This window comes from Oryx dammah, unplaced genomic scaffold (assembly GCF_014754425.2).
Source record: "Oryx dammah isolate SB20612 unplaced genomic scaffold, SCBI_Odam_1.1 HiC_scaffold_25, whole genome shotgun sequence".
NCBI classification, from domain to species: Eukaryota; Metazoa; Chordata; class Mammalia; order Artiodactyla; family Bovidae; genus Oryx; species Oryx dammah.
The window spans coordinates 50,266,909-50,289,200 of NW_024070209.1; positions in this window are offsets into that span (position 1 = coordinate 50,266,909).

Below are 22,292 nucleotides of genomic sequence, written 5' to 3' on the forward strand. Positions count from 1 at the left end.
CAGAATGGTGGGATGACAGAAATCCCTTTTGGGATGTATATCTGAGTAAAGAGGCTTGCAAAGAAACTAAAATAATTCCATCCGGTATCTTTTAGGAGTGATTATTCTCTTGGAAACCGAGGCAGTGTTGCCGACACTTCATAGAGCTCTTGAGGGGATGGAATGAGATAATGTATGTAAAGTGATTATTCTGGCATTTTCTTCTCAGCAGTTCTTCAGTAATCATCAACTGCCTGCCTCAGCATCTTCCCCTTAAAGGGCAGGGAGATTCACTTTGAAGGAAATGAGATCAACTTTAGAAATTGCAACGTTGAGTTCAGGACAAATGAATTCATTTGGGATGAAAGCAAGAAATGTTTGCTGCAAGTCAGATTTCTGAGATCAAGACCTCATGATCAATTCAGAAATTGGATTTATTTGGGAGATACATATCAGGCACAAAGAAGCCAATTTTAAGGAGAAATTTAAGAGGAAAACTTTGTGGTGATTTGCTAAATAAGTCAAGACCTATCCTTCCAGGCTTAAATATTTTGGTTAATTATCAGAAGCAAAGTGAACTCAAATAACTTACATATTCAGTTAATAATGGTTCTAATGTAAAATTAAGCTTTTTTGAGCAGTTTAAATCAGCTCCAATCATTTGGGTTGGTCACAGCTGGGGGAAACTTGCATAAATGCCCATGAGCTTTATAAAAATGGCTTGATATGTTTATATTGGTTCTGGGCCAATTAAACCAGTTCTGGCTTTCCCACACTTGTTCTCATTAGTTTAATTCAGGCTTACCCATAGCTATTTAAATTTGTCAAAATTACTTGAAACAAGTAAGCAATATAAAGTTTTCTTCGGTTCAAATATTTCTGAAACTGTAGGATAAACTTAGAACTTTTTGATCAGTGATAATTTCTTTTTAGATCAAACTGTTTCTGACTGCGTAAAACCAGTGATAGCTAGGTCTCATCCTGCTGAAACTGGATGAAATTCATTTAAAGGAATCTGCCTGCTTTATGTCAGAATTAAAGGCTGAAGACAGCCTAATGATCTGTTGAAATAAGTGCTATAATTAGATCCTCAGGTACAATAAAATTAAAAAATGAGAATACAGTCAACTGGGCTTTCAGAAATAGATGGGGAAGATAAAGAAGATGGATTCAAGGAGCAATAAGAATGAACAGAAAATAAAACAGAGGCGAATGGTCCAAACAAAAATAGTCGAGACTCTTGGACTCTGTGGGAGAGGGCGAGGGTGAGATGATTTGGGAGAATGGCATTGAAACATGTATAATATCATATATGAAATGAATAGCCAGTCCAGGTTTGATGCATGATACTGGATGCTTGGGGCTGGTGCACTGAGATGACCCAGAGGGATGGTACGGGGAGGGAGGAGGGTGGGGGGTTCAAGATGGGGAACACGTGTGTACCTAGGGCGGATTCATGTTGATGTATGGCAAAACCAATACAATATTGTAAAGTAATTAACCTCCAATTAAAATAAATAAATTCATTTAATAAAAAATAAAAAAATAGTTCAGAGAATCTAACTTCTACTAAGTAAACAGGCATGCTACATAGGAAAAAAATGTGTCAGAGATGAAACAAAGAAATAAGGAAAGAAGACATCAGTAACATAGATGAAGGATATGAAAGTGAAAGCCACTCAGTCGTGTCCAGCTCTTTGCAACTCCGTGGACTATACAGTCCATTGAATTCTCCAGGCCAGAATACTGGAGTAGGTAGCCGTTCCCTTCTCCGGTGGATCTTCCCAAACCAGAGAGTGAACTCTCACATTACAGGCGGCTTCTTTACTAGCTGAGCCACCAGGGATGCCCAAGAATCCTGGAGTGGGTAGCCTATCCCTTCTCCAGTGGATCTTCCTGACCCAGGAATCGAACTGGGGTCTCCTGCATTGCAGGCGGGTTCTTTTCCAGCTGAGCTACCAGTGAAGTTGATGAAGAGTACAGAGGGAGTCAATAAGAACACGACCATCATATTATATTAAAAGTCTCTGCAGACTATTTACAAGACACAGAAATATGGTCAGAGTAGCTAAAAACCAGAGCAAGGAAAGCAGAAGAAAAGAGAAGCTGAGAGAGGGAATTCATCACAAATATCCAGGATCTAAATTAATTTAGAAACATGGTTAAATCATAACTGGATATCAGGATTTATAGCACAAGTGTACTTTGAAAATCAAAGGCCAGTTATGTAGCCTACAGGGTTTTCAGACATAAAGGATTGCATGCAATTATAGCATATGAAATAAAACCTAGAGAAAAATAAATTTTATGTGTGTAAACTAGTGTTTCTCACTGTTGTTCAGAAGAATTACAGGCAGATAGAATTTGGTTTTAGTCTTCACAGGGTCCTGTTGTCCTGCTTTGAGCTGAACCTACTGAAATGCTATCCGTGGACTGATAGACACATCACTGAACGAGAGGGGAAGGTGGAAATCCTGGTCTGGCATAACCATGCCCTGTCAGCCAAACATGTATGGTGTGCACAATCAGGTCAAGTTTGTAAAGCTGCCAACCTCTCTCTCCTCAAGATGAGATGTGTAATTTGGGTCTAATCCTTTGGTTGCTGCTGTCTTTGTTCCCTTCATTGGCCTGGAAGATGATATAGCACACAGGAGTCCTTACTGAATTCACCCAACAAGCCTTAAATGGTAGCCTTTACTGAACTGTCTACTGAACACTGAGATGTCTCTAATGAGGAGAGCTGTCTTTCAAAATAGGATGGCCTTGGAGATTATTACAGCCTTGCAAGGAGACACCTGTGTTCTTATCTAAGCAGAATGTTGTATCCATACCTGATGAGTCTGCTAACATGTCATCTTTATGAAGTTGCATGACAACACAAGTTTATGTCCTGAGTGACCTGACCCTCAACCTAGGGGATTTAAAAAAAAAATCAGTGATTCAGATCATGGGTCTCTTGATGAAAAGTTTGTTATTTATTTTGAGAATCATTATTCTAGTCTGTGTTTTCTCTTATATGTGCCTATCTATATTGTTGCTGTAGCATGTCTCCTGTGTAGCCAGAGAGCCGCCCAAGAAGCCACCTCCATGCTAATGAAACCCCTTGCTAACCTCTCATGGTATATTGTGGTAAGAGGTGGGGGAAGCATGTAAAATTGTATGAGCTGCTCACAAGGTGTCGGGTGTTGGATGAGGTCATCAAGAGGAAGTGACTGCCTATTGATATGCAAGCTAGACCTGGGGAATGGGAAACTCCTTATCCCCTCCCCTCTCATTGGAATGCACATTTCATACATGATTTCTATCACAGGATCTGCTTCAAGGATATGACCTTGAGAGAGTAAGATGTGCTTGACAACATCTGGATGGTATAGGTGACTGAACCCCATTAAGACTTCTATATAGACTTTTAAGATTCTCATGGGTGGGACTGATGCTGAAGCTGAAGCTCCAACACTTTGGACACCTGATATAAACAGCTGACTCCTTAGAAGAGACCTTGTTGCTGGGAAAGATTGAAAGCAAAAGAAGGGGGTAGCAGAGGAGGAGATGGTTGGATGATATCACTGATTCAATGGACATGAATTTGAGCAAATTCTAGGAGATAGTGGAGGACAGGGAAGCCTGGCATGCTGTAGTCCATGGGGTTGCAAAGAGTCTGACATGACATAGCAATTGAGCAAAAACAATATCCAAGGCAAGTTTCTAATGTAAGTTCACTCACTTATGAAACCACTACCTGCCAATCTGGAGTGGTGTGCTCTTTTCTTTGGTCTACTCTCTCCTTTCTTTCCCTGTATGGGGCCAGGGTCGAATTTCACCCAGGAGTCTCCTGAAATTGCAAGTAAACATAAGTACTCAAAAAACTGTATCTTTCACTGATGTGTTGGGTAAGGCTATATTAGAATTGTGTCAGACACATACTAGGTCCTTCACGCACGCTTACTTAATTCTCCAATGTGTGAGTAAAATTATTCTGGCGTATAGTTTGGCCTATACTAGGTGCTCCATGCAGGCTTCTTTTCTTTCCCTATGTGTGAGTGTGTGGTGCTTGAGCAGTGTCAGTTATATATTAGGTGCTGATGCATGCATGCTTTCTCTTCCCTATGAGTAAGTAATGCTAGATTAGTGTCTGGCATGTATCCAGAGGCCAGTGCTTGGCTTGGCTTGGCTTAACCTGTGTGTAAAATGTTTGAAAAAATTCTTTATTCTATATAACAGAAAGGTTGAATGGAAAACTGACACACACAAGCAGTTAACACATGCACACTCCCTTTCTTTTAATTTTGGGTTATATTGTATTAAAATAATGATTGACAATACCAGCTGCTCCTTGCATGCCTGTTTTCTTCCCCTATGAGTGAGTAAATTGTACCAGAATAGTGCCTGACAAATATTAGGTATTTAATAACACCTGTATTATTGCATTGATTTGTAAGTGATGTTGCACTAGAAAAATACATGGCATGTACTTGGCACTTAACATATATTCATTTCCTTCCCTAGTGAGAAAGTAAACATTTACTAGAATAGTACTTGCAATGTATCAGGTATTCATTGCAGGCGTGTTTCTTCTTCCTATTAGTGAATAAACTTATGCTAGAATAAACCACTGAACATTCTGATGGTTCAATGCATGACTGTTTCCTTCCCACTTGTGGGGGTAACACTGCAAAAATAATGCTTGGCATAAGCATTGCATGCATGCTTGCTTGTTTCCCCCTTTACGTGAGACATGTACTAGAAGAATACCTGGCTGCATCATGCTCATTTCCTTCTCATGTGTGTAAGTTTGCCTGTCATGTGCTAAGTGCTCAATGCATGCTTGTTTTCTGCTCACTCTGTGTGAGTAAAGTTGTGCAAGACCAGAATGCGCCATAGAGCAAGAGTTCAATCCACACTTATTCCTTTTGCCTATATGTGTGTATGTCATTGTACCAGAAGAATATATGACATTCCTCAAGTGGGCATTTACACTTCCTTCTCCTACCTGTGAGTACATTGGTACTGGAAGGGCAGCTGACATAGGTGCTCAGCGATGATGGCTCCTTTCCCCCTAAGGATTGTTCTTGGCATATACTCAGTCTTCAATTCAATCTTATTTTCTTTTCCTATGAGTGAGTAATGTTTTCTAGACCAGAACCCTACATACACTAGACACTCAATGCAAGCTTGTATCGTGTCCCTTTGAATATGATTGTCCAGGAATAGTGCTTGGGATCAACCCTGAATATTCATTGCAAGGACTGATGCTGAAGCTGAATCTCCAGTACTTTGGTTACCAGATGCAAAGAGTCAATTCATTAGAAAAAGCCCTGATGTTGGGAAAGGTTGAGGGTAAGAGGAGAAGGGGATGACAGAGGAGGAGATGGTTGGATGGCATCACTGACTCAATGGACATGAGTTTAAGCAAACTCCAAGAGATAGTGAAGGCCAGGGAAGCCTGGTGTGCTGCAGTCCATGGGATTGCAAAAAGTCAGACATGACTTAGCGACTGAGCAGCAACAACTGCTTGGAATGTGCTAAGTACTCTTCCTGTTGCTATTGTTCAGTGGCTAACTCATATCCAGCTCTTTGAGAACCCATGGACTACAGCATGCCAGGCTTCCCTGTACCTCACTATCTCCCACTATCTTCACTGTCCTCCACTATCTCCGAAAGTTTGCTCAAGTTCATGTCCATTGAGTCAGTGATGCTATCTAACCACCTCAGTTAAATACTCTGTCTGCTCAGTTCCTCCCCCTCAATTTGAGTAATCTTGAGTTAGAATAGTCCCAGGCGTATATAAGAGATTCAGTGCATGCGTATTTCCTTTAGCTTACACGAGAGCAAGCTTGTACTACAACAATACCTGTTGTGTACCAGGCACTAAAGAAAAAGATCTTTATGTCCTTCACTGATACATGGGTAACACTGTGCAGAATACTGTTTGGCATATACTAAAGTGCTCAGTGCATGCTTACTGAGCTCTCATTGTGGGAATAATGGTATTTATTCTAGCTTAAATTTTGGCATACGCTAATTATTCAAGGCAGGCTTATTTTCTTCCCCTAAGAGTGAGCACATTGTACCAGATAATAACAGGTATGTAATAGGCACTTGTATCAGTCAGGGTTTTCCATAGAAAAAGAACCAGTACATATAGATATACATCTATATGTGTACCTTATACACACATATGATATGCATCTATGTATATATACATGCATGTTTCTATATATGTAATACACTGCATGCTAACTATATGCTACCTTCCTTCCATATATCTGGAAGTAATGATGCATTTGAATATTGATTGCCTGGCATAGACCTGGACATTCATTTTCTTCCTATTTGTTGTTGTTTTTCAGTCATTGAGTCATATACAAAGTTGTGCTAGAATTGTACCATTTATTCACTAAGTTTTCTCTTTATCTGCTTGGGTTTCCCACATGGAACTCGTGGTAAAGAACCCATCTGCCAGTGCAGGAGATATAAGAGTTGCAGATTTAATCCCTGGGTCAGGAAGATCCCCCGGAGAAGGAAATGGCAGCCCTCTCCTGTATTCTTGCCTGGAGAATCCCATGGACAAAGGATCCGGCTGGTTACTGTCCACGGGGTCACAAAGTTTTGGACAACACCTGAAACGACTTAGCACACAGGCATGTAGACTAGGACATATCCTAAGGGCTCAGTCCATGCTGATTTCCTTTCCTCATGTGTGAGTAATGTTGCACTTAAACAGTACTTGAAATTACTAACAATGTCATGCATGATGTTTTTTGTATCCTAAGTGTGAATAATATCTTATTAGAGTAGTGTATGGTATGTGCCCCATACTTAATGGATGTAGAAAGTGAAAGTGAAAGTTAGTCACTCAGTCATGTCTGACTCTTTGCAATCCCATGGACTGTAGTCTACCCGGCTCCTCTGTCCACGGAATTCTCCAGGCAACAGTGCTGGAGTGGGTTGCCATTTCTTTAATGAATACTTGATGTCTACTCACATGAGCGATGTTTTTACTGGAAGATTGCCTGTTACATGAGGCTTCCCTGGTGGCTCAGTGGTAAAGAATCCATCTGTCGATACAGGAGACACGTATTTGATCTCTGGGTTGGGAAGATGCCCCGGAGAAGGAAATGGCAACCTGCTCCAGTATTCTTGCCTGGGAAATCCCATGGACAGAGGAACCTGGAGGGCCACAATCCATGAGGTCGCAGAGTTGGACACAACTGACAGACTGAGCTTGCATGCACTTGTCTGGTATATACAAGGTATCTAATGTGGGTTTATTTCATTCTATTTATGCTAGAATAACATTTGACTAGAATATTCCTAGCATAATATAGTCAATTGATGTATACATCTTTCCTTATATTCAAGGTGCATGTAATGTTGTGCAGAAGTAATCCTGGCATATAATTTTCACTTAATGTATGCTCATAGTATTTCACAATAAGAGTAATGATGTGTTTGCATACTGTCTAGGATATAATAGACACTAAGTGCATGAATGTTTGCCCATCTATATGAGTGATGTTGTAATACAAATGTATTTTGCCTAGGCTGGGGGCTCAATGCATTTTATTTTCTTTCACATTATGTGTGAGTAATAATTTATTGTAATCATGCTTGACATATCATAGGTCCTTAATATCTGTTTATTTCTCTCTTTATATGGGAAATGTAGTACTAGAATTGTGTCTGGCATGAACAAGTTGTTCATTTACAATTGTTCTCTGTGGCCTCTGTATGAATAATGTTGAGCTAGAATTGTGCTTTCATGTAGCACTATTTTCTCCATACATCCTTGTTTTCTTTAGTTATGTGTGTAATGTTGCATATAATAGGGTCTGGCACTTCCTAGGTGCCTATTATATCCTCATTTCATTCTTCAATGAATGAGTAAGTTTGTAATTAATAGCACCTTACATATACTAGCACTCAATGCATGCTCGCTTAATTCCACTATGTGTGAACAGTGCTATTCTTGAATAATTGCTGGCCTGTACTTATTAAACTATACAGGCTCATTTTCTTTTCTTGTCGATAAGTAATAATGTCCTAGAATGTTTCCTGGATGATTTTATGTGATCAATTCATATTTCTGGTTTTTTTTTTTACTCATATGTGAATAATGTTCTAACGGAATAAAACTTGGCATATATTAGGAGACACTGAATGAGTTTTTCTTTCTCCTTAGATGTGATTTATGCTGTATTAGAATAATACCTGTCTTATGCAAGTGTTTCAATGTGCAATTGCTTTGCTGCTGCTGTGTGTGAATAATATGGTACTAAGATATTCCCCAGGTACTATTCTAGTACAATCTTACTGTCAAATTGAGAAAGAAAATAAGCCTGTGTGTGAGTAAAATACTGGAATAGTGTCTGGCATATATTCAATACCAAGTGTGATTTTGTTTCTTTCCACTAAGTGTGAGTAAGGTTGTGCTAGAACAGGACCTGGCATACAGTAAGCACTCAATACATTTTGCTTCTTGTTCCCTATGTCTGAATTTGGTAAGTGCTTGACATAAGCTAGATGCCCACTGCATTCATCCCCATCTGTGTGTGGAGAAAACTGTAATAGAATAGTTTTATACAACTATGGGGCTTCCCAGGTGGTGCTAGAAGTAAAGGACCCACCTGCTAATGCAGGAAGAGTAAGAGACTCAGGTTTGATCCCTGGGTTGGGAGATCCCCTGGAGGAGAAAATAGCAACCCACTCCAGTATTCTTGCCTGGAAAATCCCATGGACAGAGAAGCCTGGAGGGCTGCAGTCTATAGAGCTGCAAAAAGTTGGACACAACTGAAGTGATAGCATGCATGCATATAATACTATAGCTCAGTGCATCCTATTTTCTCTCATATGTTTGAGTGATATTGTACTAGAATATTGCCTGGCAATACTAAGTGCTTGTTTCCTTTTTCTGTGTGTGAGGAAGATTGTACTAGGATAGGATCTGACAAATATTAGGCATTCACTATGCAGTTGTATTCTTCCATTTATTTGTGAGTGATGCTGTATTAATATATACAATAGAATATTACTCAGCCATAAAAAGGAATGCATTTGTCAGTTCTAATGAAGTGGATGAACCTAGAGCCTATTGTACTTAGTGAAATAGTCAGCAAGAGAAAAGCAAATATTGTATACTAACATATATATATGGAATCTAGAAAGATGGTAATCTAGAATTATCTAGATTAAAGAATCTAGAAAGATCTAGAAAGATGAATGTATTTGTAGGGCAGCACTGGAGATCCAGACAGAGCCCAGACTTGTGGACACATTGGGGGAGAGAGTGGGTGGGAGGAATTGAGAGAATAGCATGGAAACATATACATTGTGCTGTGCTGTGCTTAGTTGCTCAGTGATGTCCAACTCTTTGCGACCCCATGGACTATAGCCTTCTAGGCTTCTCTGTCCATGGGGATTCTCCAGGCAAGAATACTGGAGTGGGTTGCCATGCCCTCCTCCAGAGGATCTTCCTAACCCAGGGATCTAACCCAGGACTCTCTCATTGCAGCTGGATTCTTTACCGTTTGAGCCACCAGAGAAGCCCAAGAATATTGGAGTGGGTATCCTATCCCTTTTCTGGGGATCTTCCCAACCTGGGAATTGAACTGGGCTCTCCTGCATTTCAGCTGGATTCTTTACCAGCTGAGCTACCAGGGAAGCCCAACACGTACATTACCATATGTAAAGTAGATAGGCAATGGGAATTTGCTGTATGACTCAGGGAGCTCAAACCTGATGCTCTGTGACAACCAAGAGAGGTGGGGTGGGTTTGGAGGTGGGAGGGAGGTTCAGCAGACAGTGGAGGGGGCAAGTGTATACTTGTGGCTGATTCTTGTTGATGTATGGCAGAGATCAACAAAATATTGTAGAATAATTATTCTCAAATTAAAAATAAATAAATTAAAATATATTGATATTTTCTGGCATACATTTGTCACTTAATGTATGCCTATTTCATATCTTAAGGAAATTATGGTAGTATAGAACCTGGCATACTCTAGGCACCCAATAGATGCATGCTGACTTTTTCTATGTGTGAGTAACTCTTTACTAAAATATTGCCTGGTTTATACTGGATACTCCATGTATGCTAGGGTTTCCTTTTTCTCTGTGTTAGTACTCAAATAATACTCCATACTAGATTAGCATTTGTCACCTTTTAGGAAATCAATGGATATTTACCTTGTTATATCAATGTGTGAGTTGTATTACATGATAGTAGTGTCAGGCATATGCAACATTCTCCATTCATGACTGTTTCTTTCTCCATTATGTGAGCAAATTTGTACCAAAATATTACCAGCCCTATAGAAAGTTCAGTTCAGTCACTCAGTCATCTCAGACTCTTTGTGACCTCATGGACTGCAGCACACCAGGTTTCCCTGTCCATCCCCAACTCCTAGAGCTTACTCAAACTCATGTCCATCGAGTCAGTGATGCCATCCAACAATCTCATCCTCTGTCATCCCCTTCTTCTCCTGCCTTTAATCTTTCCCAGCATCAGGGTCTTTTCCAATGAGTCAGTTCTTCCCATTAAGTGGCCAAAGTATTGGAGTTTCAGCTTCGACATCAGTCCTTCCAATGAATTTTCAGGACTAATTTCTTTTAGGATAGACTGGTTGGATCTCCTTGCAGTCCAAGGGACTCTCAAGAGTCTTCTCCAACATCACAGTTCAAAAGCATCAATTCTTTGGTGCTTAGCTTTCTTTATAGTCCAACTCTCACATCCATACATGACTACTGGAAAAAAGATAGCTTTGACTAGATGGACCTTTGTTGGCAAAATAATGTGTCTGCTTTTTAATATGCTGTCTATATTGGTCATAGATTTTCTTCCAAGGAGCAAATGTCTCTTAATTTTATGGCTTCAGTCACCATCTGTAGTGACTTTGGAGCCCCCCAAAATAAAGTCTGTCACTTTTTCCATTGTTTCCACATCTATTTCCCATGAAGTGATGGGAGCAGATGCCATGATCTTAGTTTTCTGAATGTTGAGTTTTAAGCCAAATTTTTCACTCTCTTCTTTCACTTTCATCAAGAGGCTCTTTATTTCTTTGCTTTCTGCTACAGGGTGGTGTCATCTGCATATCTGAAGTTATTGATACTTCTCCCAGCAATCTTGATTCCAGCTTGTGCTTCATCCAGCCCAGCATTTCACATGATGTACTCTGCATATCAGTTAAATAAACAGGGTGACAATATACAGTCTTGATGTACTCCTTTCCCAATTTGGAAACAGTCTGTTGTTCCATGCCCAGTTCTAGCTGTTGCTTCTTGATCAGCATACGGGTTTCTCAGGAGGCAGATAAAGTGGTCTGGTGTCCCCATCTCTTTAAGCATTTTCCACAGTTTGTTGTGATCCACACAGTCAATCAAAGACTTTAGTGTAGTCAATAAAGCAGAAGTAGATGTTTTTCTGGAACTCTTTTGCTCTTTCGATGATCCAACAGATGATGGCAATTTGATCTCTGGTTCCTCTGCCTTTTCTAAATCCAGCTTGAACCTCTGGAAGTTCACAGTTCACATACTGTTGAAGCCTGGCTTGGAGGATTTTGAGCATTACTTTGCTAGCATGTGAGATGAGTGCAATTGTGTGCTATTTTGAACATTCTTTGGCATTGCCTTTCTTTGGGATTGGAATAAAAACTGACCTTTTCTAGTCCTGTGACTGATGAATTTTCCAAATTTTCTGGTATATTGAGTGCAACACTTTCACAGCATCATCTTTTAGGATTTGAAATAGCTCAACTGAATTTCCATCACCTCCACTAGTTTTGTTCATAGTGATGCTTCCAAGGTCCACTACTCCTTCGTGTTCCTGGATATCTGACTCTAGGTGAGTGATCACACCATCATGGTTATCTGGGTCATGAAGATATTTTTTGTATAATTTTTCTGTGTATTCTTGCCACCTCTTCTTAATATTTTCCACTTCTGTTAGGTCCATTTCTGTCCTTTATTGTACCCATCTTTGCATGAAATGTTCCCTTGGTATCTCTAATTTCCTTGAAGAGATCTCTAGTCTTCCCATTCTATTGTTTTCCTCTATTTCTTTGCATTGATCGTTACTTCTTTCACTGTATTGTGAGTCCTGTTGAACTTTGTATATTTGAGGCACTCTATGAAATACTGTTTCCTTCCTTGTGTGTATAAATAATGTACTAGAACAATGCCTGGTTTATTTTTTGTACTCAATACATGTTTGTGATCTTTGTCTTATATAAAAGGAATATTGTATTAGAGTGCTGACTGGCAGAAATGGGGCACATAAAGCATATATACTACTTTTATTTAATAGCTGATAGTTATTTTAATAGTCTGGAGGTAGTACTAGAAGTGCCAGGAATGCTCATCTTTCTCCTTTTGTAAGATTGTGTGAGAATACATCTTGCTTAAATCAATGTCTTGTTTCCTTCCCCTCTCTGTGAGTAATGATGTGCTCAAACATGTGTTCCTTACATTACTAGATGATCAAAGTATGATTGTATCTTCCACCTATGTGTAATACTGTGCTAGACTAGTTAGTGCCTGTCACATAGTGAAAGTGAAAGTGTTAGTCACTCAGTCGTGTCTGGCTCTTTGCAATCCCATGTTCTGTATAGCTTGCCAGGCTCCATCTGTGGAATTCCCCAGGCAAGAATACTGGAGTGGGTTGCCATTCCCTTCTCCAGGGGCCAGTGACATAGTAGATGCTTAGGAATGTTTGTTTCATTTTTTTTTTCAACATTCAAGATTTTTGTTAAGGTATAATTTACATATAACATTTTATTAGCTTCAGGTGTACATCTTAATGATTCAGTGTTTGTATGTACTGCTATATGATCACCACAGTAAGTCTGGTTGACATCCATTAGTACACATAGTTACCATTTTCAAATATATAGTATGGTATTATTAATGGTGGTCTCCATATTGTACAAGATGATGTTTTTAAATTATAAAACTGCTCATGCAATCTGCTTATTTTTTCAGTGGTTCCTCAATTCTTTGATAAGTGAGTGATGTTTGCTAGAATAATTCTTGGCATACAGTAGGCATTTAATGCATGAAAGTCTCTTCTACACAGTTTTGTTTTACTGAAACAGTGCCTGGTATACATTAGGTGCTTCCTGCATCTTTATTTTCTCCCCTTCTTATTAAATTCATATTAGAAGATCTTGTAAACACTAAGCACTTAATGCGTTGTTTTTCCTTCCCCCCTTTACATGAGTAATGATGGGTAATCATAATGCCTGGCATTAACAAGTTACTAAATGTAGTCTCCTTTCCTTTACATGAGGATAATATTTCTTGGAAGAGTGCCTGTCATATATTTGGCATTAATACCTAGTTGACCCTTTCTATAATATAAGACTTATGCTAAGATAGTGCCAGGTTATATGCTGTGGGCTCTTTGTGTGTCCATTTCCTTTCTTTGTGTGTGAGTAATGGATAGAGTAGTGTCTGTTATACTAGGTAATTCAGGCATGCATGTTTTCTTCCCCTATATGGTAATAAGATTATACTGAAAAGTGCTTGCCATATATTATATTGGATGATTGATTCATGCTTGTTTCCTTTCCTCTATATGTGAGTAACATTGTAGTGGAATATGTGTCACTATGCTAGGTACTCAATGTAATCTTCCTTCCTTCCTCTTAATTAAGAGTAACATTAAACTAGTGTGTTACTCTACTAAGCTCTGAATGCAAGCTCATTCCCTTCCCTTATGTGTGAGCAACATTATAAAATAGTGCAGGGGCATGCCCTGGGCTGTGAATGCACATTTCTTTTCTTCCCTACATATGAAAAGTGAAAGTGATGTTGCTCAGTCCTGTCTGACTCTGTGACCCCATGGACTGTAGCCTACCAGGCTCCTCTATCCATGGGATTTTCCAGGCAAGAATACTGGAGTGGGTTGCCATTTCCTTCTCCAGGGGATCTTCCTGACTGAGGGATCGAACCCCTTCTGCTGCATTGCAGGCAGACTCTTTACCCTCTGAGCCACCAGGGAAGCCCCTCCCTATGTATAAGTGTGTAATAGAATAGTACCTAACACATTGGGCTTCCCAGGTGCTGCTAGCAGTAAAGAGCCTGCCTACCAATGCAGGAGATTTAAGAGACTTGGGTTTAATCCCTGGGTTGGGAAGATCCCCTGGAAGAGGGCATGGCGACCCACTCCAGTATTCTTGCCTGGAGAATCCCATGGACAGAGAAGACTGGAGGGGTATAGTCCATAGGGTTGCAAAGAGCTGGACATGACTGAAGAGGCTTAGCACGCATGCATGCACCTGATATAGAGCAGGCAATTAATGTGACTTCCATCTTTCTTCCTTTGTGTGAATAGTGTTATACTCTAACGATGCCTAGCAGGGACTAGATGCTTGACACAGTCTTATTCCCCTCTCCACCTTTTCCTTGTGTGTATGTGATTTTCACTAGATTGGTGTTTGCTGTGTGGAAAACTCATGCTCCTTCCCTTACCCTGTGTGCGAGTAAATATGTACTAGAATAGTTCCTGGCACACACTAGGTGCCACATTCACTGTCATCTCCTCTCTCTGACTGAGTAACTGTGTATTAGAACTGAGCCTTGGGCATCATAGCTGTTGGATCTTGCTTCCTCCCACTCTATGTGAGTACTGTAGTAGAATATTTGGAGCATATAAGATTTAATGTATGCATGTTTGTTTCCCCCATGGGTAAGTTATGTTGAAGCAGAAATTGTACCTGGCACATACCAGAAAATCAGTGCCTGCCTGTCTCCTCCATTCCATGTGTCAGTAATTTTGTACTAGAATACGGCAGGCATGTATTAGCTGCTCTACTCTACTACAGAGAACTTTGTACTAGAAGAGCATCTGGAATTTATTAGGCATTTCAAGCATGCTCACTCATTTCCATGCATGTGTGAACAATTATTATACTAGAAATTATCCTGGCATGTACCGAAACTTCCTTCCCCTTGAGAGACTAATGTTACCAGGTATTCAAGCATGAGAGCTTCTTTCATTGTGTTAACAAGAAGGTGTGGTACTGTGTTTCCTGGTTTATGTTGAAACATTCTGTTTGGTATATGTGATATGTAGTTAGTGATGTGTATGTGAGGCCCTGTGTTTGGTGGTATGGGTTGTGTCATGCCGTGATTAGTGATGTATGTGAAGTGTGTGTTAGTGGTGTGTGGTGTATGCAATGGTGGTTTAGTGATGTGTGTGAGATACTGCATCTAGTTTATCTTGTGTGATATTGTGCTTAATATTGTGTATGTAGCACACTGTGTCACTAATGTGTGTATGAGACACCGTGTGCAGTGGAGTGTGAGGTACGGGAGTGTGTCTCATGATAAGTTTGGGTCACTGTTTTTAAAGCTGTTGCCAGTCGTGTTAATGACAGTGGTGTGTGAAGCTGTATTTAGTGATGTGTGTAGTTTGGTCATGTGTGTGTGTGTAGTTAATGGTATTTGGTTTGTATGATGTTTAATGATAAGTTTGAGTCACTGTGTTTAGTGAAGTGTGTAACAGACACTGCATTTACTTTTCTGCAGTGTGTATGTGACACTGGGTTTAGTGATATGTATGTGAAGAAATGTGCTATCAAATGTGTGTGACATATATTTTTATTGATATGTGGCTGGAGTAATTATGAGTAATTATGAGACTACATGGTATTGGTGTAATGACATACAACGTGCAAGGCATCGCTTTAGTAAAGTGTGAAATGCTAATAAAATATTTTACTTGGTAATTTTTAAGTGATGTGTGTGTGTGTGTGTGTGTGTGTGTGTGTGTGTGAATCTCTGAATTTAATGATGTGTGTAGACTCTGTGACGACCCTGTGTACAGACACTGGGTTTAGTGTTGTGCTGTGTTAGTGGTGCTATTTCTAATCATGTGTGTTTGAGATATTGTGTTTATTAAGGTTTGTATGAGACACTTTGTTTAATCATGTGTGTGCGTCACACTGCTTGTAGTTTGATGTGTGCTTGTGTGTCGTATGTATTTAATAATTTGTGTGTGAGCCACCGTGCTCAGGGTGTGTTGTTTGTGATCACGTGTTTAGTGATGCTTGTGTAAGGCCCAGTGTTAGACACTGGGTTAGTGGTATGTTGTGTGTGTGTCTTAACGATTTTAGTGAAACAAGTGTGAGACATTGTGCCTGCTTGTGTGTATGTCTGAGGCACAGTGTTAGTGGTAGTTTTTGTTGGTGATAATGTGTGTAATGATATGTGTGAGAGGCTCAGTGTTTGTTTAGATATGTTAAAAACATGCACTTAACACTATTAAACTCAGGATATCAACATATGTTACTAAACAAACTTAAACATGTACCATTCAGTGCTAAACACAGTATTTCACACATATATGACAATATGTGGTAACACATGTGTCTCATATATAACGAAGCTCTAATAGGGAAGGGCAAATCTGACTCCATATTAGATCTATTTCTTTTACTTTAAACTTTGTATTCTATTGCTTTTGCTTTGAGTTAAGAGTGTTGCCTTTAGCTTGAAACATATGAATAGTGCATTCTCAAGGCTCTGAACTGTAAGGGTATAATGCTTTTCCATTTATATATAGAGAAAAAAATGTTGTAGAACAGAGAATAACATTTGTCTTGCTGGAGATTTACAGGAACATTCTAACCTGACCTACATGGACAGTTGTAAGAATAATGGATTCTGTCACCAAGAAATTTGCAACAACCAAATTGTGCCCCTCCATCACCTCACTTTTAAAAATGCTTTGCTGAATCCCTTTGGGGAGTTTGGGGTCTTAGGAGGGTATGAGACAAGAGATCTCCTTGAATGGCCCTGCAATAAAACTTTCTCTGCTCCAAAATCCAATGTTTTGGTATTGTTTGGCCTCACTGTGTGTCAGGCAAACGTGCTTGTCTTCAGTTACAAAATGAGATGATTTGTGTACCAAGTATTGTTAAACATCCTGGTCCATACTTATATCATTATGTATAGTAACAAACACACACAAACATACTCAAGCCACTGTGAAGCACAGGTTTTCAACATAATTCACATATATCACCAACCAAAATACTACAGTGTAACATACTGCCATGGCCACACTTCACTAAAGAAGTAAAAATGGCACTTCTGCTAAGTAGATGCATACTCATACATGTATCACCTTGTGTAGTAACACACACACGAACTATTAAACAGAATTTACGTATCGTTAAAAGAGGTGTAAGTACCATGCACTGCTAAATTAAATGGTACACACGTGCATCTCTGTACCAGTAACTCACATGCTGTGCTATGCTTAGTTGCTCAGTCATGTCCTACTCTTTGCAACCCCATGGACTGTAGTCCACCAGACTCCTCTGTCCGCAGGATTCTCCAGGCAAGAATACTGGAGTGAATTGCCATACCTCCTCCAGAGGATATTCCCAACCCAGGGATCGAACCCAGATCTTCTGCATTGTAGGCAGATTCTTTACTAGCTGAGCCACCAGGGAAGCCCAAGAATACTGGAGTGGTAGCCTAACCCTTCTCCAGGGGCTCTTCCTGACCCAGGAATCAAGCCAGGGTCTCCTGTACTGCAGGCAGATTCTTTACCAGCTAAGCTACCAGGGAAGCCCACCAGTAATTCATACACTAACACTATTAAACTGAGTTTCAACATACATCACTGACAAAGTACTTCACACAGACCACTAAACCCCATGCCTCCCTCAAGTATCACTATACATGGTGACCTAGCCCTAGTAACACAATATGTCACAATGCAAGACTAAATGGTTAGTGTACATACCACGCATGGCTGAGCCCAGTGTTTTTCACGTATATCACGAAACACAGTGCGACACACAACTGAACAGTGTCACACATCATTAAACTCTGTACCATACACACTTTGTGCACCACTAAACAAACTTTATATCACTAAACAAACACAAGCTCCTGATATGTAACCCTAAACACAGTGGCACACCCACCAAGCACAACTAAACGTAGCTCCTCAAACATGTATCACCAGAGTAGCCCATGCACCAGACTTCAGTAAGAATGATGTCTCACAAGTGTGTCACCAACATAGTAACACTCACAATAGGCAACACTAAGCACTGTGTTTCACACATGTCAGTAAGCATAGTAGCGCACACTCAGCCCTGGACCCAGTGTCACACGTATGTGTCTGACACTTATATTAATGCAAAGAGCTCCAAAAAAATCACAAAGCTTTAAATATAATTCATACAATATAACTTTTTTTTTCTTCAAATACATACCACTAAGTGGAAGAAGAAAAGTATTATTCACTCAATTGTGTCCGACTCTGCAACTGCACGGACTTTAACCTGCCAGGCTCCTCTGTCCATGGGATTCTCCAGGCAAGAATGCTGGAGTGGGTTTACATGCCCTTCTCCAGGGGAACTTCCTGACCAAGGGATTGAACCTGATTCCCGTTTTGCAGATTTACACTGTCTCATACACCTCATACCTTTAAGCTCTATGTTTCACATCCACGTATTAGTAATAAAAACTCTTGCTACACACACCACTAAATGCATTATCACACATCCCATATAACACAAACCAAGTATTTCACACAGAAATAATTGAACATAATCTAATACACATCTCATTAAACACAGTGTAACACACATGTGTCTCTAAGTACAACAAAAACATCCACAGACTGCTGACAATATTTCACTCAGAGATCAGTAAACACAAAAGCATCACATCAGGCGCCACCAAAAAAATATCTTCTGCAAATATGACTAAACAAAATGATACACATACCTTTCACCTGGAAATAGCGTCTCACACATACATCACTAAACAGAGTAGTGCGCACCCCGGTGGTGGTTTAATCTCTAAGTCGTGTCCGACTGGAGAACGCATGGACTGTAGCCCATCAGGTTCCTCTGATGGTGGGATTTCCCAGGCAAGAATACTGGAGTGGGTTGCTCTTTGCTCTTTCAGGGGATCTTCCTGACCAGGGATCAAAGCCTGTCTCTTGCATTGCAGGTAGTCTCCTGAACTGCAGGCAAATTCTTTACTGCTGAGCCACTAGGGAAGCCCGTCCACATCTAGCTACCACTAAGTGTAATCACTAACACATGTAACGCTAAACAGAGTAGCAAATACACAGACAGCATGAAACATAGTGTCTTACACATTTATCACTGAATGTAATAGCACACACGTAACACTGGATTCCAATCTCTGCCCATGATTTACTGTGTGAAGTGGCGCAGCATGAAGCATCACTAAACACAGTATCCCAGACGATAGTACTAAGCACAGGAGGAAACACACCTGGGATCCCTAAATGTGAATGTCTCTCACATATATCACTAAACAACGTACAGACATCCAGGCACTGTTAGACGTAGTGCTTCACACAGTTCTCTCAGCACGGTAACCAGGCTATTTCCATGGTGTATTGCTCCTATATAACCAAGCTAATAACTCACACACCAGGAACCGCTAAACATGGTCTCACACGTGTATCATTAAAACACTAGCACAGACATTAAGTGCTATTAACACAGTAGCTCACAAATATATCACTAACTAACGTATTATGCAAACAGGCACTCTAAACAATATTTTGCACACATATATCACTAAACACCATAGAGGTCACACCAACAAACACAATACTGCACACATATATCACTAAACACAGGAACACACATTTCTCTGAAGAGACTACCACTCACACCAGGCAGGACTGAATAGACTGTCTCACACATACTACATGTTGCTGTCACAGCAGCATCTGTACCACTGAGCCGTGGTTTCAGATATACATAGTTAAACAGATTAACATACCTCTATTTATATGGGGAAACAAGGTTAACAGTGACAGACTTTATTTTCTTGGGCTCCAAAATCAGGAACTGCAGACAGTGATAGAGTGTTATTTTGAAACAGTGTAAGATAATGGGTGGGAAAAAATAAATTGCCATTCAAATTAGTGACATTAGAAACTGGAGTGGTACCAAGAAATTCACACACAGTAGCTCAGTTTGATGATGAAAAAGGCACACGGTTTATGGAGACTAACAGTAGACTGTCCAGGATTGAATAAAATAATTCCACCTATAGCATCAGAAGACTCTCAGATAGTTTGAACAGTGGGGGAAAAGAAAAAAAAAAAACAAACACTAAAGGAGACTGATACTCTGTAGTTGGTCTTGCCAATGCTTTTTCCCACTACCAGTTTGTTTGTCTTCCTATAGGAAGGATCATAAGTAACATTTACTGTATTATTACAGGGTTATTTGAATTTATCTGCTATCAGTATTTGATTGGAGGAAAATTGAACTTGATGCAGGTCCCAACTGTAATAACACACTACATTAATATTTTGATAATATTAGAAACTGAAAAGTGAGTTAGGAGTGATTTAAATACAATGATATGACTCATGGAGGCTGGTTAATAATTCAGCAAAGATCTGAGGGTACCCCCAAACACTGAACTTTTTCATAATAAACAGAGCAAGAGCCACCTGTGAAATTTCCCAAGCAACTCAAAATCAATTTCTTGCATTGCTTACCTGTGGAACTAATCAAGAAGCATAGCACCCAGCCAGGTTATTTGATTTTTGAAGGACACATATTTCACATCTGGGAATAGTGCTAGCCCCTATCAACAAACTCCCCCCAAAGAAGGGCACATTTGAAAGTGGGCTTTACCAATGGCAAACTATGTGTGAATTAAAGAAAGTGGTAACTCAGTCAAAGCCTTTGAGCCCTTATAATTCACACTCAGATGTGATTTTTGGAGTAGCTGCAGCTCATATTTATGCAAATTGGAGAAGGCTGAAATGCATGCTGTTTTCTTTGCAGCAATGGGAAAATTGGGCAACAGTAAAGTCACCAAAAAATGCTTTTTTTCATTTTAGTAATTATTAGAGTAATATTTGGCACACAGTAGATGCTCCATGCATTGTTGGCTCTCGTAGGTGTACAAATGTTGGGGTGAGAATACTGCTTAGATTATACATGGTACAAATTTCTACTTGTTTCTTTCCACCTATGTGTGATAACATTGTTCTAAAATAGTGCCTGGTAATGATAGGTGATCAATGCCTTCTTGTTCCCTGAGCTATGTGTGAGTAATATAGTTTCAGAATAGTACCTGCCTTATGGGGCTTCCCAGGTGGTGCTTAGGGGTAAAGACCCCACCTGCCAATGCAGGAAACATAATGAGGCATGAGTTTGGTCCTTGAGTTGGGAAAATCCCCTGAAAGAGGGGAGGGCAACCCACTCCAGTATTCTTGCCTGGAGAATCCCATGGACACAGGAGCCTGGCTGGCTATGGTCCATAGGGTTGCAAGAAATAAGACATGACTGAAGTGACTTAGCACGCACACACACATTTGCCTTATAGTCAATTCACTATGTATACTTTTTTTTTTTCCCCACCCCAGCTACTTATGAGGAAGACTATTGTAGGGTATATGCTAGGCACTCAACGCATGCCTTTTTTCTTCCATTAATGTGTGTTTAATGTACTAGACTAATGCCTGGCATATACTAGGTGCTTAGTGCCAAGTCTTACTTTTCACTTCTGCATGACTAAGTCTGTAGTAGAATGGCATCTGTGATATATTGTGCACTTAATGACTGCTTATTTTATTTCCCTCTGTGAGTAAGGTTGTACAGGAGTAGTGTATGATATATAGTGTGTGCTCAAGGCATGCCCCCTTCCCCTATGTTATGAATAATGTTATCTAGGGTACCACCTTATGCACGATAGGCAGTCAACGCATGCTCATTTCTTTAGGAGTAATGCAATAAAGATTGTGCCTCAATCTGTGCTCATTCCTGCCAATCCCATCCTCCGCCTGTGAATAATGTGTTATTAGAATGACATTTGACATATACTAGATGCTCAATTTATGTTTTCCTTTCCTTCTATATGTGGGCAATGTTGTACTAGAATTGTTTCTGTCATAAACAAGGTGTTCAGTGCATGTTTATTTAATATATTGCTTGTATGGCTGATATTACATTGATTTGTCATTGAAATGACATAATTTATTACCAAAATATGTGTACAGATTTAAGGCATCTATAGGTACCTTGCTTGTTGCATGCTTAGTTTTGTATGACTTTTTGCGACCTCATGGACAGTAGCCCACCTATCCATGGGATTTTCTGAGCAAGAATACTGGAGCAGGTTGCCATTTTTTCCTTCAGGGGATCTTCCCAACCCAGGAATCAAACCTGCACCTTCTGCTTCTCCTGCATTGCAGGTGGATTCTTTACCACGAAACCACCAGGGAAGCCCCACAGATACTTATCATCAAACAAATATCCGATGAAATGTGATAGAGGACGAGCTTTGTC